The following is a 27,346-nucleotide window of genomic DNA, read 5'->3' as shown; positions in this document are numbered from 1 at the left end:
CGTCTGTGTTTCTGTGTTTCCGGCATTTCACATTGGAACACCTCATTCACCTTCCTTGTCTTCTCTCCGCCCTCCCTTTTAGGTAAGTTAAAGAGCTGCACCTGAGCCAGCCACTGATTGATTGATTGATTGATTGATTGATTGATTGATTGATGCAGCACAACAGTCAAATAGTGGAGTGGAGTAGGGGAACAGCAAACAGCCAATAAAGCAGCCCGCCCGCTCGCCTGCCCGCCACAATGGACCTACCTGTGTACACTAGATGGATGTGATGGAATGTACTGTCGTCCCTACATTTCAAGAAGAAGTAAGAATTGCAGTTGCAACAAAGCCTTGCTTGCCTACAAAGAGAGCAGCAATTTGGATTTGTTACTATGTTACCTAGAAGAATAACAAACTGTGCAAGGATGGAGGTTGTAGGAGCAAGGAGAAGTTGTCTGTAAAGTTGGTGGATGCCTATTTTCCATTTTGCAGTCCCTTGTCTCCCTCTTGTGGCCTCCTGGAGGCAACTAGCTGTGCAAAAAAAAGACAGCCTGGCGGCCGGCTGTTGCAGTGTTGCCCTCTCAGGCAACACTGAGTGACTGACTGAGCCTCACCGTCTTATATAAAGTTCAGACGGAACTTTGCACGTGTCATAGTGGAGCCCTCAGGATTCCAGAGCCAGCTTTCTGACATCATAATGGGGCCTCAGAGATAAAAGCCTGGGCCCAGGCAGTGTTGGTCAGTGCTGCTCAGCAGGCAGCACTGGACTGGACTGGATTACAGCTGATACAAGGTGTGAAGGAACAAGGGGTGGCTGTGGGCATGCACTTGCTGCCGCTGCCAGTGTTTATCTGCATGGCAGCAGGGCATTTGGGCGTTGCCAGGAAGGCGTTTTTATGTAGATTCCTCCTCTTTCAGCACTGCATTGTGGTGCAAGCAAAAGAAGCAAATCCTGTCTGGCTTCCTCTCCGGCCTTTATTCACCTCCCGTGTAGCTGTGAGTGTGTGAGCCTGCAGGGCCCCATGGAATTGCCTAGAAGTAGGCTGAATCGCTGCAAGGGCTGAACAGCAGTATCGGGCAGGCTCGGGCAACGCGCGGCCCGTTCGGGTTATCGCTTCTCGGCCTTTTGGCTAAGATCAAGTGTAGTATCTGTTCTTATCAGTTTAATATCTGATACGTCCCCTATCTGGGGACCATATATTAAATGGATTTTTAGAACAGGGAGATGGAAATAGAGCTTGCTCTGTCCACTCCACGCATTGACCTGGTATTGCAGTATTTCCAGGACCGGTGCACCCTTTCCTTATGTGTTGACTAAAAGCAGATTCCAAAAGTGTTTTTTGTCTTTGCTATTGTTTCTGTCTTTCTGAAGGGATCTCCCCTTTTAATCCCATTATTTCAACACCTGTTGGACAATGCATGAGTGATAATGAGCTCATTGATTAAATGCAATTAATGAATAGATTGCCACCTCTTGTTGTGTGTCGTCTGTGTTTCTGTGTTTCCGGCATTTCACATTGGAACACCTCATTCACCTTCCTTGTCTTCTCTCCGCCCTCCCTTTTAGGTAAGTTAAAGAGCTGCACCTGAGCCAGCCACTGATTGATTGATTGATTGATTGATTGATTGATTGATTGATTGATTGATTGATTGATTGATTGATGCAGCACAACAGTCAAATAGTGGAGTGGAGTAGGGGAACAGCAAACAGCCAATAAAGCAGCCCGCCCGCTCGCCTGCCCGCCACAATGGACCTACCTGTGTACACTAGATGGATGTGATGGAATGTACTGTCGTCCCTACATTTCAAGAAGAAGTAAGAATTGCAGTTGCAACAAAGCCTTGCTTGCCTACAAAGAGAGCAGCAATTTGGATTTGTTACTATGTTACCTAGAAGAATAACAAACTGTGCAAGGATGGAGGTTGTAGGAGCAAGGAGAAGTTGTCTGTAAAGTTGGTGGATGCCTATTTTCCATTTTGCAGTCCCTTGTCTCCCTCTTGTGGCCTCCTGGAGGCAACTAGCTGTGCAAAAAAAAGACAGCCTGGCGGCCGGCTGTTGCAGTGTTGCCCTCTCAGGCAACACTGAGTGACTGACTGAGCCTCACCGTCTTATATAAAGTTCAGACGGAACTTTGCACGTGTCATAGTGGAGCCCTCAGGATTCCAGAGCCAGCTTTCTGACATCATAATGGGGCCTCAGAGATAAAAGCCTGGGCCCAGGCAGTGTTGGTCAGTGCTGCTCAGCAGGCAGCACTGGACTGGACTGGATTACAGCTGATACAAGGTGTGAAGGAACAAGGGGTGGCTGTGGGCATGCACTTGCTGCCGCTGCCAGTGTTTATCTGCATGGCAGCAGGGCATTTGGGCGTTGCCAGGAAGGCGTTTTTATGTAGATTCCTCCTCTTTCAGCACTGCATTGTGGTGCAAGCAAAAGAAGCAAATCCTGTCTGGCTTCCTCTCCGGCCTTTATTCACCTCCCGTGTAGCTGTGAGTGTGTGAGCCTGCAGGGCCCCATGGAATTGCCTAGAAGTAGGCTGAATCGCTGCAAGGGCTGAACAGCAGTATCGGGCAGGCTCGGGCAACGCGCGGCCCGTTCGGGTTATCGCTTCTCGGCCTTTTGGCTAAGATCAAGTGTAGTATCTGTTCTTATCAGTTTAATATCTGATACGTCCCCTATCTGGGGACCATATATTAAATGGATTTTTAGAACAGGGAGATGGAAATAGAGCTTGCTCTGTCCACTCCACGCATTGACCTGGTATTGCAGTATTTCCAGGACCGGTGCACCCTTTCCTTATGTGTTGACTAAAAGCAGATTCCAAAAGTGTTTTTTGTCTTTGCTATTGTTTCTGTCTTTCTGAAGGGATCTCCCCTTTTAATCCCATTATTTCAACACCTGTTGGACAATGCATGAGTGATAATGAGCTCATTGATTAAATGCAATTAATGAATAGATTGCCACCTCTTGTTGTGTGTCGTCTGTGTTTCTGTGTTTCCGGCATTTCACATTGGAACACCTCATTCACCTTCCTTGTCTTCTCTCCGCCCTCCCTTTTAGGTAAGTTAAAGAGCTGCACCTGAGCCAGCCACTGATTGATTGATTGATTGATTGATTGATTGATTGATTGATTGATTGATTGATTGATGCAGCACAACAGTCAAATAGTGGAGTGGAGTAGGGGAACAGCAAACAGCCAATAAAGCAGCCCGCCCGCTCGCCTGCCCGCCACAATGGACCTACCTGTGTACACTAGATGGATGTGATGGAATGTACTGTCGTCCCTACATTTCAAGAAGAAGTAAGAATTGCAGTTGCAACAAAGCCTTGCTTGCCTACAAAGAGAGCAGCAATTTGGATTTGTTACTATGTTACCTAGAAGAATAACAAACTGTGCAAGGATGGAGGTTGTAGGAGCAAGGAGAAGTTGTCTGTAAAGTTGGTGGATGCCTATTTTCCATTTTGCAGTCCCTTGTCTCCCTCTTGTGGCCTCCTGGAGGCAACTAGCTGTGCAAAAAAAAGACAGCCTGGCGGCCGGCTGTTGCAGTGTTGCCCTCTCAGGCAACACTGAGTGACTGACTGAGCCTCACCGTCTTATATAAAGTTCAGACGGAACTTTGCACGTGTCATAGTGGAGCCCTCAGGATTCCAGAGCCAGCTTTCTGACATCATAATGGGGCCTCAGAGATAAAAGCCTGGGCCCAGGCAGTGTTGGTCAGTGCTGCTCAGCAGGCAGCACTGGACTGGACTGGATTACAGCTGATACAAGGTGTGAAGGAACAAGGGGTGGCTGTGGGCATGCACTTGCTGCCGCTGCCAGTGTTTATCTGCATGGCAGCAGGGCATTTGGGCGTTGCCAGGAAGGCGTTTTTATGTAGATTCCTCCTCTTTCAGCACTGCATTGTGGTGCAAGCAAAAGAAGCAAATCCTGTCTGGCTTCCTCTCCGGCCTTTATTCACCTCCCGTGTAGCTGTGAGTGTGTGAGCCTGCAGGGCCCCATGGAATTGCCTAGAAGTAGGCTGAATCGCTGCAAGGGCTGAACAGCAGTATCGGGCAGGCTCGGGCAACGCGCGGCCCGTTCGGGTTATCGCTTCTCGGCCTTTTGGCTAAGATCAAGTGTAGTATCTGTTCTTATCAGTTTAATATCTGATACGTCCCCTATCTGGGGACCATATATTAAATGGATTTTTAGAACAGGGAGATGGAAATAGAGCTTGCTCTGTCCACTCCACGCATTGACCTGGTATTGCAGTATTTGCAGGACCGGTGCACCCTTTCCTTATGTGTTGACTAAAAGCAGATTCCAAAAGTGTTTTTTGTCTTTGCTATTGTTTCTGTCTTTCTGAAGGGATCTCCCCTTTTAATCCCATTATTTCAACACCTGTTGGACAATGCATGAGTGATAATGAGCTCATTGATTAAATGCAATTAATGAATAGATTGCCACCTCTTGTTGTGTGTCGTCTGTGTTTCTGTGTTTCCGGCATTTCACATTGGAACACCTCATTCACCTTCCTTGTCTTCTCTCCGCCCTCCCTTTTAGGTAAGTTAAAGAGCTGCACCTGAGCCAGCCACTGATTGATTGATTGATTGATTGATTGATTGATTGATTGATTGATTGATTGATTGATGCAGCACAACAGTCAAATAGTGGAGTGGAGTAGGGGAACAGCAAACAGCCAATAAAGCAGCCCGCCCGCTCGCCTGCCCGCCACAATGGACCTACCTGTGTACACTAGATGGATGTGATGGAATGTACTGTCGTCCCTACATTTCAAGAAGAAGTAAGAATTGCAGTTGCAACAAAGCCTTGCTTGCCTACAAAGAGAGCAGCAATTTGGATTTGTTACTATGTTACCTAGAAGAATAACAAACTGTGCAAGGATGGAGGTTGTAGGAGCAAGGAGAAGTTGTCTGTAAAGTTGGTGGATGCCTATTTTCCATTTTGCAGTCCCTTGTCTCCCTCTTGTGGCCTCCTGGAGGCAACTAGCTGTGCAAAAAAAAGACAGCCTGGCGGCCGGCTGTTGCAGTGTTGCCCTCTCAGGCAACACTGAGTGACTGACTGAGCCTCACCGTCTTATATAAAGTTCAGACGGAACTTTGCACGTGTCATAGTGGAGCCCTCAGGATTCCAGAGCCAGCTTTCTGACATCATAATGGGGCCTCAGAGATAAAAGCCTGGGCCCAGGCAGTGTTGGTCAGTGCTGCTCAGCAGGCAGCACTGGACTGGACTGGATTACAGCTGATACAAGGTGTGAAGGAACAAGGGGTGGCTGTGGGCATGCACTTGCTGCCGCTGCCAGTGTTTATCTGCATGGCAGCAGGGCATTTGGGCGTTGCCAGGAAGGCGTTTTTATGTAGATTCCTCCTCTTTCAGCACTGCATTGTGGTGCAAGCAAAAGAAGCAAATCCTGTCTGGCTTCCTCTCCGGCCTTTATTCACCTCCCGTGTAGCTGTGAGTGTGTGAGCCTGCAGGGCCCCATGGAATTGCCTAGAAGTAGGCTGAATCGCTGCAAGGGCTGAACAGCAGTATCGGGCAGGCTCGGGCAACGTGCGGCCCGTTCGGGTTATCGCTTCTCGGCCTTTTGGCTAAGATCAAGTGTAGTATCTGTTCTTATCAGTTTAATATCTGATACGTCCCCTATCTGGGGACCATATATTAAATGGATTTTTAGAACAGGGAGATGGAAATAGAGCTTGCTCTGTCCACTCCACGCATTGACCTGGTATTGCAGTATTTCCAGGACCGGTGCACCCTTTCCTTATGTGTTGACTAAAAGCAGATTCCAAAAGTGTTTTTTGTCTTTGCTATTGTTTCTGTCTTTCTGAAGGGATCTCCCCTTTTAATCCCATTATTTCAACACCTGTTGGACAATGCATGAGTGATAATGAGCTCATTGATTAAATGCAATTAATGAATAGATTGCCACCTCTTGTTGTGTGTCGTCTGTGTTTCTGTGTTTCCGGCATTTCACATTGGAACACCTCATTCACCTTCCTTGTCTTCTCTCCGCCCTCCCTTTTAGGTAAGTTAAAGAGCTGCACCTGAGCCAGCCACTGATTGATTGATTGATTGATTGATTGATTGATTGATTGATTGATTGATTGATGCAGCACAACAGTCAAATAGTGGAGTGGAGTAGGGGAACAGCAAACAGCCAATAAAGCAGCCCGCCCGCTCGCCTGCCCGCCACAATGGACCTACCTGTGTACACTAGATGGATGTGATGGAATGTACTGTCGTCCCTACATTTCAAGAAGAAGTAAGAATTGCAGTTGCAACAAAGCCTTGCTTGCCTACAAAGAGAGCAGCAATTTGGATTTGTTACTATGTTACCTAGAAGAATAACAAACTGTGCAAGGATGGAGGTTGTAGGAGCAAGGAGAAGTTGTCTGTAAAGTTGGTGGATGCCTATTTTCCATTTTGCAGTCCCTTGTCTCCCTCTTGTGGCCTCCTGGAGGCAACTAGCTGTGCAAAAAAAAGACAGCCTGGCGGCCGGCTGTTGCAGTGTTGCCCTCTCAGGCAACACTGAGTGACTGACTGAGCCTCACCGTCTTATATAAAGTTCAGACGGAACTTTGCACGTGTCATAGTGGAGCCCTCAGGATTCCAGAGCCAGCTTTCTGACATCATAATGGGGCCTCAGAGATAAAAGCCTGGGCCCAGGCAGTGTTGGTCAGTGCTGCTCAGCAGGCAGCACTGGACTGGACTGGATTACAGCTGATACAAGGTGTGAAGGAACAAGGGGTGGCTGTGGGCATGCACTTGCTGCCGCTGCCAGTGTTTATCTGCATGGCAGCAGGGCATTTGGGCGTTGCCAGGAAGGCGTTTTTATGTAGATTCCTCCTCTTTCAGCACTGCATTGTGGTGCAAGCAAAAGAAGCAAATCCTGTCTGGCTTCCTCTCCGGCCTTTATTCACCTCCCGTGTAGCTGTGAGTGTGTGAGCCTGCAGGGCCCCATGGAATTGCCTAGAAGTAGGCTGAATCGCTGCAAGGGCTGAACAGCAGTATCGGGCAGGCTCGGGCAACGCGCGGCCCGTTCGGGTTATCGCTTCTCGGCCTTTTGGCTAAGATCAAGTGTAGTATCTGTTCTTATCAGTTTAATATCTGATACGTCCCCTATCTGGGGACCATATATTAAATGGATTTTTAGAACAGGGAGATGGAAATAGAGCTTGCTCTGTCCACTCCACGCATTGACCTGGTATTGCAGTATTTCCAGGACCGGTGCACCCTTTCCTTATGTGTTGACTAAAAGCAGATTCCAAAAGTGTTTTTTGTCTTTGCTATTGTTTCTGTCTTTCTGAAGGGATCTCCCCTTTTAATCCCATTATTTCAACACCTGTTGGACAATGCATGAGTGATAATGAGCTCATTGATTAAATGCAATTAATGAATAGATTGCCACCTCTTGTTGTGTGTCGTCTGTGTTTCTGCGTTTCCGGCATTTCACATTGGAACACCTCATTCACCTTCCTTGTCTTCTCTCCGCCCTCCCTTTTAGGTAAGTTAAAGAGCTGCACCTGAGCCAGCCACTGATTGATTGATTGATTGATTGATTGATTGATTGATTGATTGATTGATTGATTGATGCAGCACAACAGTCAAATAGTGGAGTGGAGTAGGGGAACAGCAAACAGTCAATAAAGCAGCCCGCCCGCTCGCCTGCCCGCCACAATGGACCTACCTGTGTACACTAGATGGATGTGATGGAATGTACTGTCGTCCCTACATTTCAAGAAGAAGTAAGAATTGCAGTTGCAACAAAGCCTTGCTTGCCTACAAAGAGAGCAGCAATTTGGATTTGTTACTATGTTACCTAGAAGAATAACAAACTGTGCAAGGATGGAGGTTGTAGGAGCAAGGAGAAGTTGTCTGTAAAGTTGGTGGATGCCTATTTTCCATTTTGCAGTCCCTTGTCTCCCTCTTGTGGCCTCCTGGAGGCAACTAGCTGTGCAAAAAAAAGACAGCCTGGCGGCCGGCTGTTGCAGTGTTGCCCTCTCAGGCAACACTGAGTGACTGACTGAGCCTCACCGTCTTATATAAAGTTCAGACGGAACTTTGCACGTGTCATAGTGGAGCCCTCAGGATTCCAGAGCCAGCTTTCTGACATCATAATGGGGCCTCAGAGATAAAAGCCTGGGCCCAGGCAGTGTTGGTCAGTGCTGCTCAGCAGGCAGCACTGGACTGGACTGGATTACAGCTGATACAAGGTGTGAAGGAACAAGGGGTGGCTGTGGGCATGCACTTGCTGCCGCTGCCAGTGTTTATCTGCATGGCAGCAGGGCATTTGGGCGTTGCCAGGAAGGCGTTTTTATGTAGATTCCTCCTCTTTCAGCACTGCATTGTGGTGCAAGCAAAAGAAGCAAATCCTGTCTGGCTTCCTCTCCGGCCTTTATTCACCTCCCGTGTAGCTGTGAGTGTGTGAGCCTGCAGGGCCCCATGGAATTGCCTAGAAGTAGGCTGAATCGCTGCAAGGGCTGAACAGCAGTATCGGGCAGGCTCGGGCAACGCGCGGCCCGTTCGGGTTATCGCTTCTCGGCCTTTTGGCTAAGATCAAGTGTAGTATCTGTTCTTATCAGTTTAATATCTGATACGTCCCCTATCTGGGGACCATATATTAAATGGATTTTTAGAACAGGGAGATGGAAATAGAGCTTGCTCTGTCCACTCCACGCATTGACCTGGTATTGCAGTATTTCCAGGACCGGTGCACCCTTTCCTTATGTGTTGACTAAAAGCAGATTCCAAAAGTGTTTTTTGTCTTTGCTATTGTTTCTGTCTTTCTGAAGGGATCTCCCCTTTTAATCCCATTATTTCAACACCTGTTGGACAATGCATGAGTGATAATGAGCTCATTGATTAAATGCAATTAATGAATAGATTGCCACCTCTTGTTGTGTGTCGTCTGTGTTTCTGTGTTTCCGGCATTTCACATTGGAACACCTCATTCACCTTCCTTGTCTTCTCTCCGCCCTCCCTTTTAGGTAAGTTAAAGAGCTGCACCTGAGCCAGCCACTGATTGATTGATTGATTGATTGATTGATTGATTGATTGATTGATTGATTGATTGATTGATGCAGCACAACAGTCAAATAGTGGAGTGGAGTAGGGGAACAGCAAACAGCCAATAAAGCAGCCCGCCCGCTCGCCTGCCCGCCACAATGGACCTACCTGTGTACACTAGATGGATGTGATGGAATGTACTGTCGTCCCTACATTTCAAGAAGAAGTAAGAATTGCAGTTGCAACAAAGCCTTGCTTGCCTACAAAGAGAGCAGCAATTTGGATTTGTTACTATGTTACCTAGAAGAATAACAAACTGTGCAAGGATGGAGGTTGTAGGAGCAAGGAGAAGTTGTCTGTAAAGTTGGTGGATGCCTATTTTCCATTTTGCAGTCCCTTGTCTCCCTCTTGTGGCCTCCTGGAGGCAACTAGCTGTGCAAAAAAAAGACAGCCTGGCGGCCGGCTGTTGCAGTGTTGCCCTCTCAAGCAACACTGAGTGACTGACTGAGCCTCACCGTCTTATATAAAGTTCAGACGGAACTTTGCACGTGTCATAGTGGAGCCCTCAGGATTCCAGAGCCAGCTTTCTGACATCATAATGGGGCCTCAGAGATAAAAGCCTGGGCCCAGGCAGTGTTGGTCAGTGCTGCTCAGCAGGCAGCACTGGACTGGACTGGATTACAGCTGATACAAGGTGTGAAGGAACAAGGGGTGGCTGTGGGCATGCACTTGCTGCCGCTGCCAGTGTTTATCTGCATGGCAGCAGGGCATTTGGGCGTTGCCAGGAAGGCGTTTTTATGTAGATTCCTCCTCTTTCAGCACTGCATTGTGGTGCAAGCAAAAGAAGCAAATCCTGTCTGGCTTCCTCTCCGGCCTTTATTCACCTCCCGTGTAGCTGTGAGTGTGTGAGCCTGCAGGGCCCCATGGAATTGCCTAGAAGTAGGCTGAATCGCTGCAAGGGCTGAACAGCAGTATCGGGCAGGCTCGGGCAACGCGCGGCCCGTTCGGGTTATCGCTTCTCGGCCTTTTGGCTAAGATCAAGTGTAGTATCTGTTCTTATCAGTTTAATATCTGATACGTCCCCTATCTGGGGACCATATATTAAATGGATTTTTAGAACAGGGAGATGGAAATAGAGCTTGCTCTGTCCACTCCACGCATTGACCTGGTATTGCAGTATTTCCAGGACCGGTGCACCCTTTCCTTATGTGTTGACTAAAAGCAGATTCCAAAAGTGTTTTTTGTCTTTGCTATTGTTTCTGTCTTTCTGAAGGGATCTCCCCTTTTAATCCCATTATTTCAACACCTGTTGGACAATGCATGAGTGATAATGAGCTCATTGATTAAATGCAATTAATGAATAGATTGCCACCTCTTGTTGTGTGTCGTCTGTGTTTCTGTGTTTCCGGCATTTCACATTGGAACACCTCATTCACCTTCCTTGTCTTCTCTCCGCCCTCCCTTTTAGGTAAGTTAAAGAGCTGCACCTGAGCCAGCCACTGATTGATTGATTGATTGATTGATTGATTGATTGATTGATTGATTGATTGATTGATTGATGCAGCACAACAGTCAAATAGTGGAGTGGAGTAGGGGAACAGCAAACAGCCAATAAAGCAGCCCGCCCGCTCGCCTGCCCGCCACAATGGACCTACCTGTGTACACTAGATGGATGTGATGGAATGTACTGTCGTCCCTACATTTCAAGAAGAAGTAAGAATTGCAGTTGCAACAAAGCCTTGCTTGCCTACAAAGAGAGCAGCAATTTGGATTTGTTACTATGTTACCTAGAAGAATAACAAACTGTGCAAGGATGGAGGTTGTAGGAGCAAGGAGAAGTTGTCTGTAAAGTTGGTGGATGCCTATTTTCCATTTTGCAGTCCCTTGTCTCCCTCTTGTGGCCTCCTGGAGGCAACTAGCTGTGCAAAAAAAAGACAGCCTGGCGGCCGGCTGTTGCAGTGTTGCCCTCTCAGGCAACACTGAGTGACTGACTGAGCCTCACCGTCTTATATAAAGTTCAGACGGAACTTTGCACGTGTCATAGTGGAGCCCTCAGGATTCCAGAGCCAGCTTTCTGACATCATAATGGGGCCTCAGAGATAAAAGCCTGGGCCCAGGCAGTGTTGGTCAGTGCTGCTCAGCAGGCAGCACTGGACTGGACTGGATTACAGCTGATACAAGGTGTGAAGGAACAAGGGGTGGCTGTGGGCATGCACTTGCTGCCGCTGCCAGTGTTTATCTGCATGGCAGCAGGGCATTTGGGCGTTGCCAGGAAGGCGTTTTTATGTAGATTCCTCCTCTTTCAGCACTGCATTGTGGTGCAAGCAAAAGAAGCAAATCCTGTCTGGCTTCCTCTCCGGCCTTTATTCACCTCCCGTGTAGCTGTGAGTGTGTGAGCCTGCAGGGCCCCATGGAATTGCCTAGAAGTAGGCTGAATCGCTGCAAGGGCTGAACAGCAGTATCGGGCAGGCTCGGGCAACGCGCGGCCCGTTCGGGTTATCGCTTCTCGGCCTTTTGGCTAAGATCAAGTGTAGTATCTGTTCTTATCAGTTTAATATCTGATACGTCCCCTATCTGGGGACCATATATTAAATGGATTTTTAGAACAGGGAGATGGAAATAGAGCTTGCTCTGTCCACTCCACGCATTGACCTGGTATTGCAGTATTTCCAGGACCGGTGCACCCTTTCCTTATGTGTTGACTAAAAGCAGATTCCAAAAGTGTTTTTTGTCTTTGCTATTGTTTCTGTCTTTCTGAAGGGATCTCCCCTTTTCTCTTCAATAGTTTTTATTAAAGTTTTCAGATGAATACAAAACAAATGACTTGACTTCAAACATTGTATCATCTCATAACATTGGTATATGATATGCACTTATAAAACATCAATTATCATGACGTGTTGTCTTTAATCAAAGTACAAACATACTCCTCAGGTACATCAATGTTGGTGTTGTTAGCAAATGCGAGATGACACAAACATAAATAACAAATAAACAACGCATAACATTATCTGCCAACAGAACCGATATCACAAATACATGCTCTATTTCTGTGTATATCTTTATTTCAGGGGGGGGGATAATAATAATCCAATCTAATTTTCAATTCTCATCCTGTCTGGGTTATTCTTCTTCTACTGTTTGGAACAAAAATGAGAGTTTGTCCACGCTATCCAATGTTTCTCAAAGGATGAGATTGTAAAGTTGCCATATGCTATCGCCTTCTCATATTTATATGATGTGTTTATAGCTATGACTAGTTCAGTAATTGGGGGAATTCCTACTTGTTTCCAATACCGTGTTATGACTAATTTTGCCATAACTAAAATTTTACAGAACAACCTCCTATGTTCAACAGGGATCGTATCTAATTCCAAGAAAAGTAAGATAAGATGTGGGTTTGGTGCAACTTCCATAGAAAATATAACAGACAGTAAGTTAATCACCTCTGTCCAATAATTCCTAATATTCGTACACTCCCATAATACATGTATGAGCGAACCTTCCCTCCCACAATTCCGCCAACATAGAGAGGATACATTTGAAAACATGGCGTGTAAGCGATCTGGTGTATAATACCATCGCATATATGTCTTAATTGCTGCTTCTACATGGGATACACATTTTAGTGAAGTATGTATCCACCTAAAGGCTAATATCCAGTGATGGTCTGCAAACGATCTTCCCAGGTCTAGTTCCCATCTTACAATTGGACCATTTCTTTGGAACTCTGAGTGGAATGAGATGGAGTTATATAGATATTTCAACCCCTTCTTCCCGTTATTAAAACCATTCAAGGCTATGAGGTTACCTTGGTAAACAAGGTTTGCGTGGCTATGTATAAAATGTTTAACCCTAAGGTATGTAAATAGTTCTCTCTGAGGAATATCGTTCGCAGACCGTAAGTGTTCGAAGCTTATCATTTGGTTATTTTGGAACAATTGTTCACAGGAGGTCAGACCCTTTTCTATCCATCCCTGGAGCGTCATATGTGGTATAGCGAGTTCTAAGAACTCTAATTGCAGATACGACCTAGATATAGGTAGTCTCTGTGTTGCGTGGGTGTGTAAAAATGTCCAGCATGTCAGAGTAGTCTTGGTGAGGGGGGAAATTCCAGTCGGTAGTGGTATGTCACATAGTGTGAGGAAGAGAAGCGATTTTAAGCTACCTGACCTTAAATAGGATGCCTCCAAGTCTACCCAATGTTTCGGGCTATCTTCCTTCCACCACGCCTTTGCTTGGGCCGCTACTGTCGCGACATAATATCCAAATATGTTGGGAACTCCCAGACCCCCTACTCCTTTGTCTTTGGTAAGAATGTGGGAAGCTACCCGTGGTTTCTTTTTGTCCCAAATGAAGTCCATCATGATACGTTGGATGCGAGAGAAATAAGAAACAGGAACATGTATGGGAAGAGTTCGAAATAAGTATAATAATTTTGGTAGGAGAAGCATTTTAAAAGCGGCAATTCTGCCCAGCCAAGATACCTCTACTTTCATCATTCTATCTAATTCTTCCTGAAACATCTGTATCAGTGGTAAGTAATTTACTCCAAATAACTTTTTGTGTGTGGCTGTCAATGTGAGGCCTAGATATGTGATTTCCATTGCGTTCCATTGAAATGGATATTTGGATTGAAGAAAGTGTAGGGTCGAGGTATTAAGATTTAGGGGGAGACTCTGCGACTTTTGTGCATTCAATTTATAAAGAGATATCTGTCCAAATTGCTTTATACAATCCATTGCAGCTTCTAGAGATGTCTCCGGCTCAGACAGGGATAAAATTATATCGTCTGCATATAAGGACACTGTGTGGGTTTTCGTCCCTACTTGGATACCCTTTACGTCTTTATGTGTTCTGAGTAGTTGTGCTAGTGGTTCTATGGACAACACAAATATGAGGGGTGATAATGGACATCCCTGTCTGGTGCCATTCGAGATATCGAATCCACCTGAGAATACTCCATTTGTGTAGACCTTAGCAGATGGTTCCGAATATAAAGCTTGGATGGCCGACAGTATACTCCCTGAGAAGCCCATGTGTTCCAATGTAGAAAAGGCGTATTTCCAGGAGACTCGGTCAAATGCCTTTTCTGCATCTAACGCTAATAATACTGCCGGGATGTGTTTACTTTCAATGTGGTGTAGTAGGCCTGTCACCCTTCTTGTGTTGTCCGAGCCTTGTCGACCTTTTATGAAGCCCGTCTGATCGTCTGTTACGAGGTGTGGTAAAATGGGAGCCAAACGATTCGCTATTAATTTTGCATATATTTTCAGGTCAATATTCAGTAATGATATGGGCCTAAAATTTTTTGGTTGATCGTTCGTTTTTCCACTTTTGGGCAGCGTAATTATGAGTGCCTCTTGATTTTCCTTAGGAAAGGATCCTGAGGATTGAGCTGCTTGGAAAAATCTGCTTAGGTATGGGGCAAGAATTTTATGAAATGTTTTGTAATAAGCGTTAGTTAAGCCGTCGCGACCTGGTGCCTTATCTGGTGGTAAGGATCTAAGAATGGCAGATATTTCCGTTTCTGTGATTGGAGCATTTAAACTATTTAGTTGACTCGGTGATAATTTTGGTAAGGGGATGTCCTTTAAAAAATTTCTGATGTCGATTTCCCTTGGTTGTGATGTGAAGGGATCTCTGTTGATGTTGTATAATGCTTCATAAAAATCTTTAAATTTATTAGCAATATCTACTGGATGTGTAATTTGAGCCTGCGTATTTGAGTCTATGAGATATGGTATTCTAGATTTTTGATGGTGGTGTTTTAGACGTGCTGCTAGTAATTTGCCCGCTTTGTTGTTTTGAGAGTAATATCTCGTTTTAGTTTTGCGTAAATTTTTTTCATATTCAGAGATCATGGTCAATCTGAGCTCCTGGCGCAAAGTATTTAAATTGGTGGCATGTATAGGGGAAGGAGCTGATTTATTTAGTGTTTCTAGTTCGTGGATTTGTTCCGTTAGCTTTGTAATGTTGCTCAGACGTACTTTCTTAGCTATATGTCCCATCCGTATTAGTGATCCCCTTATGAATGCCTTATGTGCATTCCAGAGTGAGTTGATATGGATTCCACCTGTATCATTCATCTCAAAATATTCCCCCAGATCTCTGATTATATCCCGTTGAAATCTAGAGTGGGATAACAAGAATGGACTACATCTCCACATAAATGCGGGATTGGAATTATGATATTCTTTTAAGGAAAGCGTTATAGCTGCGTGATCAGACCATTTGATAGTTTCTATGGTAGCTTTGTCCATAAGGAGTAATAGTTCCTTATCTATGAGGAACATGTCGATTCTGGAGTAACAATTGTGTGGATTAGAAAAAAAGGAGAAATCCTTCTCTGAACCATGTTGTATTCTCCAACTATCATATAATTCTTTGTTCCATATCAGTTTCCTCAGTGATGTTTGATCTATTCTATTACCAGATGTGGAGTCTAAGGCCGTGTTCATTACCATGTTGAAATCTCCGCACAATAACACTTTACCTTCTTTAAATTTCTCTATAAACCTGAATATTTTATGTAGAAAATGTATTTGACGTGTATTAGGTGCATACAGTGCTACTAAAGTGTATTTAACATTATTAATTAAGCACACTAACAAGATAAATCGACCATTGGGATCTATGTGTACCTTTATCTGTTGAAATGCTACTGTGTTCCTGATGGCCAACATAACTCCCCGGGATTTGTTCTTATAGTGAGATTGATATATATGTGGGAAATTATGGCATTTGATACGATGAGCATCTTTAGATAGGACGTGAGTCTCCTGTGCACAAAAAATATCGCATGCTAGTGTTTTAGCCTCTGCCCACATAAAACTCCGTTTCTGTGGAGTGTTAAGGCCCTTGACATTTAGGGATGCAAACTTAATAGTCATGGTTTAAATCAATAAATGTGCTAGCCGTTGATATTACTTCTCCTACTGCGCAGTATCTGAACAGATGGAACCCAAAATTCTCACATTCAACTATGGGAATACAAGTAGTAAATATATACATTACATGTTCATTCAATAGGGATGAACTCCAGGTGATGTTGGTGTGTTCTGGTCTGCTAAGAGGTAAGAGCCGTATACTTCTCGAGAGAGGATCATGTCGGATTCTGTATTTATGAATTAGTTCTGCAAAGCAAAAAACTGTAGAACAACAAATTCTGTATAACAAACAGACGTGGGGGGGAAAAGTCAGCCTAAGGTCAAATCAAGATGGATGCCTTGAGCACCCGCAAATTCTGGTCACCTCCATTCTGGAATCTTATGTCTGTCAGTGGTGTGTGGATCTATGCCTGGCTACCTTCTTCCATTCTTCCATAAGGTGTTGTGGAGGCTTACTCTTTGGATTAGTTGGATGTTTAATCATGATATTCCAACGGTGTAGAGTCTCTTCACCTTCCTCCAGATTGTTGATAACATGTAGGATATTCTGGCGTTTGATCAGCAACTTAACAGGAAATCCCCATCTGTATAGGATTTGGTGTTCTCGGAGTGCAGTCGTGATTGGGGTCAGTTGTCTGCGCAGTTGTAGTGTCGCTGCTGAGAGGTCAGCAAATACAGAAATCTTTTGGAATTGTGGTGATCTCCCTTCTTTCTTTCTGGTCGCTTCCATCAATTTTTCCTTGATATGGAAGAAGTGTATGCGCGCTAGTACATCTCTAGGAATATCTGCATCAAGATGTTTCGGTTTAGGTATACGGTGTATACGATCTATGATCAGGTCACTCTGTGAGCATTCCGGGACCATGCTTTTGATAAAGTGTTGCGCAAATTTATTGAGGTCTTGAGGTAATATGTCTTCTGGGATCCCCCTGAATTTAACGTTATTACGTCTCGACCTGTCCTCCAAATCAGCCATTTTGGCTTTAATTTGAGTAACTTCTTCTGCCAAGCCATAGTGAGCATCTACGACTTCATTATGAGAGGAGGTAACTTCTCCCATCTTGTTTTCTAAGTGCAGGACTCGCTGTTCCACTTCTTGCATGGAAGTAGATAGTGGGTGAATAAGGCCTGCCAGGCTAGTGTGTAGAGACTGATGTAACGCCTGCAACATGTTTCTCATCATATCTACTGTTACTGGGTCTGTGGATGCAGGTAAGTGTCCCAAAAAGTCAGGTGTCTCTGTCAGAGATTTGTTAGTGGTAGTTGGAAGATTTCTTACCTCCTCTAAGCGATCGTCCGCTCTGTGTTGTTGCTGGTGAAGACGCTCTGAGCTATTACTCAGGGGAGAAGATGGCGCCGATCCGACAGCACCTCGTGGAGTGAGGCCTTGCGGTCTTCTTGTTCTGGTGATCCTGTGTACCTCCGCCTCCTGGCGTCTAGGGCTCCCAGCCAGAAATCTCATCCCCGGACTCCCAGACGGTTCCGAGCTGTGTCTGGTACGTATGGGGGTTTTCTGTTTCCGATTTTGAATGTATTCTAGCGGTGCCTCAGATGTCGATGAGTCCGCATCTTCTCCGTCCTTCTCCCCGGACGACCGGCGGGGGTAAAAGTCCGTCAGTTTAGCCGGTCTTGCCGCCGATTTCTTCTTCCTTGGCATCTTAGGAGTAAGAGGATCCACTGTGAGAATCTTTATAAGTGTTTGAGAGATCTTATTATCGTTGTTTGCCGTTAGGGTGCAGGAGCTCTCTGTTCAAACGTCCATCTCCCTCAACAGCCAGGCCACGCCCCCGGGATCTCCCCTTTTAATCCCATTATTTCAACACCTGTTGGACAATGCATGAGTGATAATGAGCTCATTGATTAAATGCAATTAATGAATAGATTGCCACCTCTTGTTGTGTGTCGTCTGTGTTTCTGTGTTTCCGGCATTTCACATTGGAACACCTCATTCACCTTCCTTGTCTTCTCTCCGCCCTCCCTTTTAGGTAAGTTAAAGAGCTGCACCTGAGCCAGCCACTGATTGATTGATTGATTGATTGATTGATTGATTGATTGATTGATTGATGCAGCACAACAGTCAAATAGTGGAGTGGAGTAGGGGAACAGCAAACAGCCAATAAAGCAGCCCGCCCGCTCGCCTGCCCGCCACAATGGACCTACCTGTGTACACTAGATGGATGTGATGGAATGTACTGTCGTCCCTACATTTCAAGAAGAAGTAAGAATTGCAGTTGCAACAAAGCCTTGCTTGCCTACAAAGAGAGCAGCAATTTGGATTTGTTACTATGTTACCTAGAAGAATAACAAACTGTGCAAGGATGGAGGTTGTAGGAGCAAGGAGAAGTTGTCTGTAAAGTTGGTGGATGCCTATTTTCCATTTTGCAGTCCCTTGTCTCCCTCTTGTGGCCTCCTGGAGGCAACTAGCTGTGCAAAAAAAAGACAGCCTGGCGGCCGGCTGTTGCAGTGTTGCCCTCTCAGGCAACACTGAGTGACTGACTGAGCCTCACCGTCTTATATAAAGTTCAGACGGAACTTTGCACGTGTCATAGTGGAGCCCTCAGGATTCCAGAGCCAGCTTTCTGACATCATAATGGGGCCTCAGAGATAAAAGCCTGGGCCCAGGCAGTGTTGGTCAGTGCTGCTCAGCAGGCAGCACTGGACTGGACTGGATTACAGCTGATACAAGGTGTGAAGGAACAAGGGGTGGCTGTGGGCATGCACTTGCTGCCGCTGCCAGTGTTTATCTGCATGGCAGCAGGGCATTTGGGCGTTGCCAGGAAGGCGTTTTTATGTAGATTCCTCCTCTTTCAGCACTGCATTGTGGTGCAAGCAAAAGAAGCAAATCCTGTCTGGCTTCCTCTCCGGCCTTTATTCACCTCCCGTGTAGCTGTGAGTGTGTGAGCCTGCAGGGCCCCATGGAATTGCCTAGAAGTAGGCTGAATCGCTGCAAGGGCTGAACAGCAGTATCGGGCAGGCTCGGGCAACGCGCGGCCCGTTCGGGTTATCGCTTCTCGGCCTTTTGGCTAAGATCAAGTGTAGTATCTGTTCTTATCAGTTTAATATCTGATACGTCCCCTATCTGGGGACCATATATTAAATGGATTTTTAGAACAGGGAGATGGAAATAGAGCTTGCTCTGTCCACTCCACGCATTGACCTGGTATTGCAGTATTTCCAGGACCGGTGCACCCTTTCCTTATGTGTTGACTAAAAGCAGATTCCAAAAGTGTTTTTTGTCTTTGCTATTGTTTCTGTCTTTCTGAAGGGATCTCCCCTTTTAATCCCATTATTTCAACACCTGTTGGACAATGCATGAGTGATAATGAGCTCATTGATTAAATGCAATTAATGAATAGATTGCCACCTCTTGTTGTGTGTCGTCTGTGTTTCTGTGTTTCCGGCATTTCACATTGGAACACCTCATTCACCTTCCTTGTCTTCTCTCCGCCCTCCCTTTTAGGTAAGTTAAAGAGCTGCACCTGAGCCAGCCACTGATTGATTGATTGATTGATTGATTGATTGATTGATTGATTGATTGATTGATGCAGCACAACAGTCAAATAGTGGAGTGGAGTAGGGGAACAGCAAACAGCCAATAAAGCAGCCCGCCCGCTCGCCTGCCCGCCACAATGGACCTACCTGTGTACACTAGATGGATGTGATGGAATGTACTGTCGTCCCTACATTTCAAGAAGAAGTAAGAATTGCAGTTGCAACAAAGCCTTGCTTGCCTACAAAGAGAGCAGCAATTTGGATTTGTTACTATGTTACCTAGAAGAATAACAAACTGTGCAAGGATGGAGGTTGTAGGAGCAAGGAGAAGTTGTCTGTAAAGTTGGTGGATGCCTATTTTCCATTTTGCAGTCCCTTGTCTCCCTCTTGTGGCCTCCTGGAGGCAACTAGCTGTGCAAAAAAAAGACAGCCTGGCGGCCGGCTGTTGCAGTGTTGCCCTCTCAGGCAACACTGAGTGACTGACTGAGCCTCACCGTCTTATATAAAGTTCAGACGGAACTTTGCACGTGTCATAGTGGAGCCCTCAGGATTCCAGAGCCAGCTTTCTGACATCATAATGGGGCCTCAGAGATAAAAGCCTGGGCCCAGGCAGTGTTGGTCAGTGCTGCTCAGCAGGCAGCACTGGACTGGACTGGATTACAGCTGATACAAGGTGTGAAGGAACAAGGGGTGGCTGTGGGCATGCACTTGCTGCCGCTGCCAGTGTTTATCTGCATGGCAGCAGGGCATTTGGGCGTTGCCAGGAAGGCGTTTTTATGTAGATTCCTCCTCTTTCAGCACTGCATTGTGGTGCAAGCAAAAGAAGCAAATCCTGTCTGGCTTCCTCTCCGGCCTTTATTCACCTCCCGTGTAGCTGTGAGTGTGTGAGCCTGCAGGGCCCCATGGAATTGCCTAGAAGTAGGCTGAATCGCTGCAAGGGCTGAACAGCAGTATCGGGCAGGCTCGGGCAACGCGCGGCCCGTTCGGGTTATCGCTTCTCGGCCTTTTGGCTAAGATCAAGTGTAGTATCTGTTCTTATCAGTTTAATATCTGATACGTCCCCTATCTGGGGACCATATATTAAATGGATTTTTAGAACAGGGAGATGGAAATAGAGCTTGCTCTGTCCACTCCACGCATTGACCTGGTATTGCAGTATTTCCAGGACCGGTGCACCCTTTCCTTATGTGTTGACTAAAAGCAGATTCCAAAAGTGTTTTTTGTCTTTGCTATTGTTTCTGTCTTTCTGAAGGGATCTCCCCTTTTAATCCCATTATTTCAACACCTGTTGGACAATGCATGAGTGATAATGAGCTCATTGATTAAATGCAATTAATGAATAGATTGCCACCTCTTGTTGTGTGTCGTCTGTGTTTCTGTGTTTCCGGCATTTCACATTGGAACACCTCATTCACCTTCCTTGTCTTCTCTCCGCCCTCCCTTTTAGGTAAGTTAAAGAGCTGCACCTGAGCCAGCCACTGATTGATTGATTGATTGATTGATTGATTGATTGATTGATTGATTGATTGATGCAGCACAACAGTCAAATAGTGGAGTGGAGTAGGGGAACAGCAAACAGCCAATAAAGCAGCCCGCCCGCTCGCCTGCCCGCCACAATGGACCTACCTGTGTACACTAGATGGATGTGATGGAATGTACTGTCGTCCCTACATTTCAAGAAGAAGTAAGAATTGCAGTTGCAACAAAGCCTTGCTTGCCTACAAAGAGAGCAGCAATTTGGATTTGTTACTATGTTACCTAGAAGAATAACAAACTGTGCAAGGATGGAGGTTGTAGGAGCAAGGAGAAGTTGTCTGTAAAGTTGGTGGATGCCTATTTTCCATTTTGCAGTCCCTTGTCTCCCTCTTGTGGCCTCCTGGAGGCAACTAGCTGTGCAAAAAAAAGACAGCCTGGCGGCCGGCTGTTGCAGTGTTGCCCTCTCAGGCAACACTGAGTGACTGACTGAGCCTCACCGTCTTATATAAAGTTCAGACGGAACTTTGCACGTGTCATAGTGGAGCCCTCAGGATTCCAGAGCCAGCTTTCTGACATCATAATGGGGCCTCAGAGATAAAAGCCTGGGCCCAGGCAGTGTTGGTCAGTGCTGCTCAGCAGGCAGCACTGGACTGGACTGGATTACAGCTGATACAAGGTGTGAAGGAACAAGGGGTGGCTGTGGGCATGCACTTGCTGCCGCTGCCAGTGTTTATCTGCATGGCAGCAGGGCATTTGGGCGTTGCCAGGAAGGCGTTTTTATGTAGATTCCTCCTCTTTCAGCACTGCATTGTGGTGCAAGCAAAAGAAGCAAATCCTGTCTGGCTTCCTCTCCGGCCTTTATTCACCTCCCGTGTAGCTGTGAGTGTGTGAGCCTGCAGGGCCCCATGGAATTGCCTAGAAGTAGGCTGAATCGCTGCAAGGGCTGAACAGCAGTATCGGGCAGGCTCGGGCAACGCGCGGCCCGTTCGGGTTATCGCTTCTCGGCCTTTTGGCTAAGATCAAGTGTAGTATCTGTTCTTATCAGTTTAATATCTGATACGTCCCCTATCTGGGGACCATATATTAAATGGATTTTTAGAACAGGGAGATGGAAATAGAGCTTGCTCTGTCCACTCCACGCATTGACCTGGTATTGCAGTATTTCCAGGACCGGTGCACCCTTTCCTTATGTGTTGACTAAAAGCAGATTCCAAAAGTGTTTTTTGTCTTTGCTATTGTTTCTGTCTTTCTGAAGGGATCTCCCCTTTTAATCCCATTATTTCAACACCTGTTGGACAATGCATGAGTGATAATGAGCTCATTGATTAAATGCAATTAATGAATAGATTGCCACCTCTTGTTGTGTGTCGTCTGTGTTTCTGTGTTTCCGGCATTTCACATTGGAACACCTCATTCACCTTCCTTGTCTTCTCTCCGCCCTCCCTTTTAGGTAAGTTAAAGAGCTGCACCTGAGCCAGCCACTGATTGATTGATTGATTGATTGATTGATTGATTGATTGATTGATGCAGCACAACAGTCAAATAGTGGAGTGGAGTAGGGGAACAGCAAACAGTCAATAAAGCAGCCCGCCCGCTCGCCTGCCCGCCACAATGGACCTACCTGTGTACACTAGATGGATGTGATGGAATGTACTGTCATCCCTACATTTCAAGAAGAAGTAAGAATTGCAGTTGCAACAAAGCCTTGCTTGCCTACAAAGAGAGCAGCAATTTGGATTTGTTACTATGTTACCTAGAAGAATAACAAACTGTGCAAGGATGGAGGTTGTAGGAGCAAGGAGAAGTTGTCTGTAAAGTTGGTGGATGCCTATTTTCCATTTTGCAGTCCCTTGTCTCCCTCTTGTGGCCTCCTGGAGGCAACTAGCTGTGCAAAAAAAAGACAGCCTGGCGGCCGGCTGTTGCAGTGTTGCCCTCTCAGGCAACACTGAGTGACTGACTGAGCCTCACCGTCTTATATAAAGTTCAGACGGAACTTTGCACGTGTCATAGTGGAGCCCTCAGGATTCCAGAGCCAGCTTTCTGACATCATAATGGGGCCTCAGAGATAAAAGCCTGGGCCCAGGCAGTGTTGGTCAGTGCTGCTCAGCAGGCAGCACTGGACTGGACTGGATTACAGCTGATACAAGGTGTGAAGGAACAAGGGGTGGCTGTGGGCATGCACTTGCTGCCGCTGCCAGTGTTTATCTGCATGGCAGCAGGGCATTTGGGCGTTGCCAGGAAGGCGTTTTTATGTAGATTCCTCCTCTTTCAGCACTGCATTGTGGTGCAAGCAAAAGAAGCAAATCCTGTCTGGCTTCCTCTCCGGCCTTTATTCACCTCCCGTGTAGCTGTGAGTGTGTGAGCCTGCAGGGCCCCATGGAATTGCCTAGAAGTAGGCTGAATCGCTGCAAGGGCTGAACAGCAGTATCGGGCAGGCTCGGGCAACGTGCGGCCCGTTCGGGTTATCGCTTCTCGGCCTTTTGGCTAAGATCAAGTGTAGTATCTGTTCTTATCAGTTTAATATCTGATACGTCCCCTATCTGGGGACCATATATTAAATGGATTTTTAGAACAGGGAGATGGAAATAGAGCTTGCTCTGTCCACTCCACGCATTGACCTGGTATTGCAGTATTTCCAGGACCGGTGCACCCTTTCCTTATGTGTTGACTAAAAGCAGATTCCAAAAGTGTTTTTTGTCTTTGCTATTGTTTCTGTCTTTCTGAAGGGATCTCCCCTTTTAATCCCATTATTTCAACACCTGTTGGACAATGCATGAGTGATAATGAGCTCATTGATTAAATGCAATTAATGAATAGATTGCCACCTCTTGTTGTGTGTCGTCTGTGTTTCTGTGTTTCCGGCATTTCACATTGGAACACCTCATTCACCTTCCTTGTCTTCTCTCCGCCCTCCCTTTTAGGTAAGTTAAAGAGCTGCACCTGAGCCAGCCACTGATTGATTGATTGATTGATTGATTGATTGATTGATTGATTGATTGATTGATGCAGCACAACAGTCAAATAGTGGAGTGGAGTAGGGGAACAGCAAACAGCCAATAAAGCAGCCCGCCCGCTCGCCTGCCCGCCACAATGGACCTACCTGTGTACACTAGATGGATGTGATGGAATGTACTGTCGTCCCTACATTTCAAGAAGAAGTAAGAATTGCAGTTGCAACAAAGCCTTGCTTGCCTACAAAGAGAGCAGCAATTTGGATTTGTTACTATGTTACCTAGAAGAATAACAAACTGTGCAAGGATGGAGGTTGTAGGAGCAAGGAGAAGTTGTCTGTAAAGTTGGTGGATGCCTATTTTCCATTTTGCAGTCCCTTGTCTCCCTCTTGTGGCCTCCTGGAGGCAACTAGCTGTGCAAAAAAAAGACAGCCTGGCGGCCGGCTGTTGCAGTGTTGCCCTCTCAGGCAACACTGAGTGACTGACTGAGCCTCACCGTCTTATATAAAGTTCAGACGGAACTTTGCACGTGTCATAGTGGAGCCCTCAGGATTCCAGAGCCAGCTTTCTGACATCATAATGGGGCCTCAGAGATAAAAGCCTGGGCCCAGGCAGTGTTGGTCAGTGCTGCTCAGCAGGCAGCACTGGACTGGACTGGATTACAGCTGATACAAGGTGTGAAGGAACAAGGGGTGGCTGTGGGCATGCACTTGCTGCCGCTGCCAGTGTTTATCTGCATGGCAGCAGGGCATTTGGGCGTTGCCAGGAAGGCGTTTTTATGTAGATTCCTCCTCTTTCAGCACTGCATTGTGGTGCAAGCAAAAGAAGCAAATCCTGTCTGGCTTCCTCTCCGGCCTTTATTCACCTCCCGTGTAGCTGTGAGTGTGTGAGCCTGCAGGGCCCCATGGAATTGCCTAGAAGTAGGCTGAATCGCTGCAAGGGCTGAACAGCAGTATCGGGCAGGCTCGGGCAACGCGCGGCCCGTTCGGGTTATCGCTTCTCGGCCTTTTGGCTAAGATCAAGTGTAGTATCTGTTCTTATCAGTTTAATATCTGATACGTCCCCTATCTGGGGACCATATATTAAATGGATTTTTAGAACAGGGAGATGGAAATAGAGCTTGCTCTGTCCACTCCACGCATTGACCTGGTATTGCAGTATTTCCAGGACCGGTGCACCCTTTCCTTATGTGTTGACTAAAAGCAGATTCCAAAAGTGTTTTTTGTCTTTGCTATTGTTTCTGTCTTTCTGAAGGGATCTCCCCTTTTAATCCCATTATTTCAACACCTGTTGGACAATGCATGAGTGATAATGAGCTCATTGATTAAATGCAATTAATGAATAGATTGCCACCTCTTGTTGTGTGTCGTCTGTGTTTCTGTGTTTCCGGCATTTCACATTGGAACACCTCATTCACCTTCCTTGTCTTCTCTCCGCCCTCCCTTTTAGGTAAGTTAAAGAGCTGCACCTGAGCCAGCCACTGATTGATTGATTGATTGATTGATTGATTGATTGATTGATTGATTGATTGATTGATGCAGCACAACAGTCAAATAGTGGAGTGGAGTAGGGGAACAGCAAACAGCCAATAAAGCAGCCCGCCCGCTCGCCTGCCCGCCACAATGGACCTACCTGTGTACACTAGATGGATGTGATGGAATGTACTGTCGTCCCTACATTTCAAGAAGAAGTAAGAATTGCAGTTGCAACAAAGCCTTGCTTGCCTACAAAGAGAGCAGCAATTTGGATTTGTTACTATGTTACCTAGAAGAATAACAAACTGTGCAAGGATGGAGGTTGTAGGAGCAAGGAGAAGTTGTCTGTAAAGTTGGTGGATGCCTATTTTCCATTTTGCAGTCCCTTGTCTCCCTCTTGTGGCCTCCTGGAGGCAACTAGCTGTGCAAAAAAAAGACAGCCTGGCGGCCGGCTGTTGCAGTGTTGCCCTCTCAGGCAACACTGAGTGACTGACTGAGCCTCACCGTCTTATATAAAGTTCAGACGGAACTTTGCACGTGTCATAGTGGAGCCCTCAGGATTCCAGAGCCAGCTTTCTGACATCATAATGGGGCCTCAGAGATAAAAGCCTGGGCCCAGGCAGTGTTGGTCAGTGCTGCTCAGCAGGCAGCACTGGACTGGACTGGATTACAGCTGATACAAGGTGTGAAGGAACAAGGGGTGGCTGTGGGCATGCACTTGCTGCCGCTGCCAGTGTTTATCTGCATGGCAGCAGGGCATTTGGGCGTTGCCAGGAAGGCGTTTTTATGTAGATTCCTCCTCTTTCAGCACTGCATTGTGGTGCAAGCAAAAGAAGCAAATCCTGTCTGGCTTCCTCTCCGGCCTTTATTCACCTCCCGTGTAGCTGTGAGTGTGTGAGCCTGCAGGGCCCCATGGAATTGCCTAGAAGTAGGCTGAATCGCTGCAAGGGCTGAACAGCAGTATCGGGCAGGCTCGGGCAACGCGCGGCCCGTTCGGGTTATCGCTTCTCGGCCTTTTGGCTAAGATCAAGTGTAGTATCTGTTCTTATCAGTTTAATATCTGATACGTCCCCTATCTGGGGACCATATATTAAATGGATTTTTAGAACAGGGAGATGGAAATAGAGCTTGCTCTGTCCACTCCACGCATTGACCTGGTATTGCAGTATTTCCAGGACCGGTGCACCCTTTCCTTATGTGTTGACTAAAAGCAGATTCCAAAAGTGTTTTTTGTCTTTGCTATTGTTTCTGTCTTTCTGAAGGGATCTCCCCTTTTAATCCCATTATTTCAACACCTGTTGGACAATGCATGAGTGATAATGAGCTCATTGATTAAATGCAATTAATGAATAGATTGCCACCTCTTGTTGTGTGTCGTCTGTGTTTCTGTGTTTCCGGCATTTCACATTGGAACACCTCATTCACCTTCCTTGTCTTCTCTCCGCCCTCCCTTTTAGGTAAGTTAAAGAGCTGCACCTGAGCCAGCCACTGATTGATTGATTGATTGATTGATTGATTGATTGATTGATTGATTGATTGATTGATGCAGCACAACAGTCAAATAGTGGAGTGGAGTAGGGGAACAGCAAACAGCCAATAAAGCAGCCCGCCCGCTCGCCTGCCCGCCACAATGGACCTACCTGTGTACACTAGATGGATGTGATGGAATGTACTGTCGTCCCTACATTTCAAGAAGAAGTAAGAATTGCAGTTGCAACAAAGCCTTGCTTGCCTACAAAGAGAGCAGCAATTTGGATTTGTTACTATGTTACCTAGAAGAATAACAAACTGTGCAAGGATGGAGGTTGTAGGAGCAAGGAGAAGTTGTCTGTAAAGTTGGTGGATGCCTATTTTCCATTTTGCAGTCCCTTGTCTCCCTCTTGTGGCCTCCTGGAGGCAACTAGCTGTGCAAAAAAAAGACAGCCTGGCGGCCGGCTGTTGCAGTGTTGCCCTCTCAGGCAACACTGAGTGACTGACTGAGCCTCACCGTCTTATATAAAGTTCAGACGGAACTTTGCACGTGTCATAGTGGAGCCCTCAGGATTCCAGAGCCAGCTTTCTGACATCATAATGGG

The 27,346-nt window shown here is 46.2% G+C and overlaps 14 non-coding genes across 14 annotated transcripts; all 14 read left to right on the top strand.

The window, feature by feature from the left end:
- Window positions 1–1,092: 1,092 nt before the first annotated feature.
- LOC142708349 (U2 spliceosomal RNA) lies at window positions 1,093–1,283 on the top strand. The gene has a single exon (XR_012868744.1). It is a non-coding gene; the product is annotated as a U2 spliceosomal RNA (small nuclear RNA).
- Window positions 1,284–2,583: 1,300 nt separating this feature from the next.
- LOC142708348 (U2 spliceosomal RNA) lies at window positions 2,584–2,774 on the top strand. The gene has a single exon (XR_012868743.1). It is a non-coding gene; the product is annotated as a U2 spliceosomal RNA (small nuclear RNA).
- Window positions 2,775–4,066: 1,292 nt separating this feature from the next.
- LOC142708384 (U2 spliceosomal RNA) lies at window positions 4,067–4,257 on the top strand. The gene has a single exon (XR_012868776.1). It is a non-coding gene; the product is annotated as a U2 spliceosomal RNA (small nuclear RNA).
- Window positions 4,258–5,549: 1,292 nt separating this feature from the next.
- Window positions 5,550–5,740, top strand: LOC142708347 (U2 spliceosomal RNA). The gene has a single exon (XR_012868742.1). It is a non-coding gene; the product is annotated as a U2 spliceosomal RNA (small nuclear RNA).
- A 1,288-nt stretch (window positions 5,741–7,028) lies between these two features.
- Window positions 7,029–7,219, top strand: LOC142708346 (U2 spliceosomal RNA). The gene has a single exon (XR_012868741.1). It is a non-coding gene; the product is annotated as a U2 spliceosomal RNA (small nuclear RNA).
- Window positions 7,220–8,511: 1,292 nt separating this feature from the next.
- On the top strand, window positions 8,512–8,702 carry LOC142708345 (U2 spliceosomal RNA). The gene has a single exon (XR_012868740.1). It is a non-coding gene; the product is annotated as a U2 spliceosomal RNA (small nuclear RNA).
- Window positions 8,703–9,998: 1,296 nt separating this feature from the next.
- On the top strand, window positions 9,999–10,189 carry LOC142708344 (U2 spliceosomal RNA). Its single transcript, XR_012868739.1, has one exon. It is a non-coding gene; the product is annotated as a U2 spliceosomal RNA (small nuclear RNA).
- A 1,296-nt stretch (window positions 10,190–11,485) lies between these two features.
- On the top strand, window positions 11,486–11,676 carry LOC142708342 (U2 spliceosomal RNA). Its single transcript, XR_012868738.1, has one exon. It is a non-coding gene; the product is annotated as a U2 spliceosomal RNA (small nuclear RNA).
- Window positions 11,677–18,880: 7,204 nt separating this feature from the next.
- Window positions 18,881–19,071, top strand: LOC142708341 (U2 spliceosomal RNA). The gene has a single exon (XR_012868737.1). It is a non-coding gene; the product is annotated as a U2 spliceosomal RNA (small nuclear RNA).
- Window positions 19,072–20,359: 1,288 nt separating this feature from the next.
- LOC142708340 (U2 spliceosomal RNA) lies at window positions 20,360–20,550 on the top strand. Its single transcript, XR_012868736.1, has one exon. It is a non-coding gene; the product is annotated as a U2 spliceosomal RNA (small nuclear RNA).
- Window positions 20,551–21,838: 1,288 nt separating this feature from the next.
- LOC142708388 (U2 spliceosomal RNA) lies at window positions 21,839–22,029 on the top strand. The gene has a single exon (XR_012868779.1). It is a non-coding gene; the product is annotated as a U2 spliceosomal RNA (small nuclear RNA).
- A 1,280-nt stretch (window positions 22,030–23,309) lies between these two features.
- Window positions 23,310–23,500, top strand: LOC142708375 (U2 spliceosomal RNA). Its single transcript, XR_012868768.1, has one exon. It is a non-coding gene; the product is annotated as a U2 spliceosomal RNA (small nuclear RNA).
- Window positions 23,501–24,788: 1,288 nt separating this feature from the next.
- On the top strand, window positions 24,789–24,979 carry LOC142708363 (U2 spliceosomal RNA). The gene has a single exon (XR_012868757.1). It is a non-coding gene; the product is annotated as a U2 spliceosomal RNA (small nuclear RNA).
- Window positions 24,980–26,271: 1,292 nt separating this feature from the next.
- LOC142708351 (U2 spliceosomal RNA) lies at window positions 26,272–26,462 on the top strand. The gene has a single exon (XR_012868746.1). It is a non-coding gene; the product is annotated as a U2 spliceosomal RNA (small nuclear RNA).
- Window positions 26,463–27,346: the final 884 nt, after the last annotated feature.

Source organism: Rhinoderma darwinii, unplaced genomic scaffold, assembly GCF_050947455.1.
Source record: "Rhinoderma darwinii isolate aRhiDar2 unplaced genomic scaffold, aRhiDar2.hap1 Scaffold_3896, whole genome shotgun sequence".
Taxonomy (NCBI): Eukaryota; Metazoa; Chordata; class Amphibia; order Anura; family Rhinodermatidae; genus Rhinoderma; species Rhinoderma darwinii.
The sequence above is the reverse complement of the archived record's forward strand: the minus strand, read 5'-3'. Positions and strand labels throughout refer to the sequence as shown.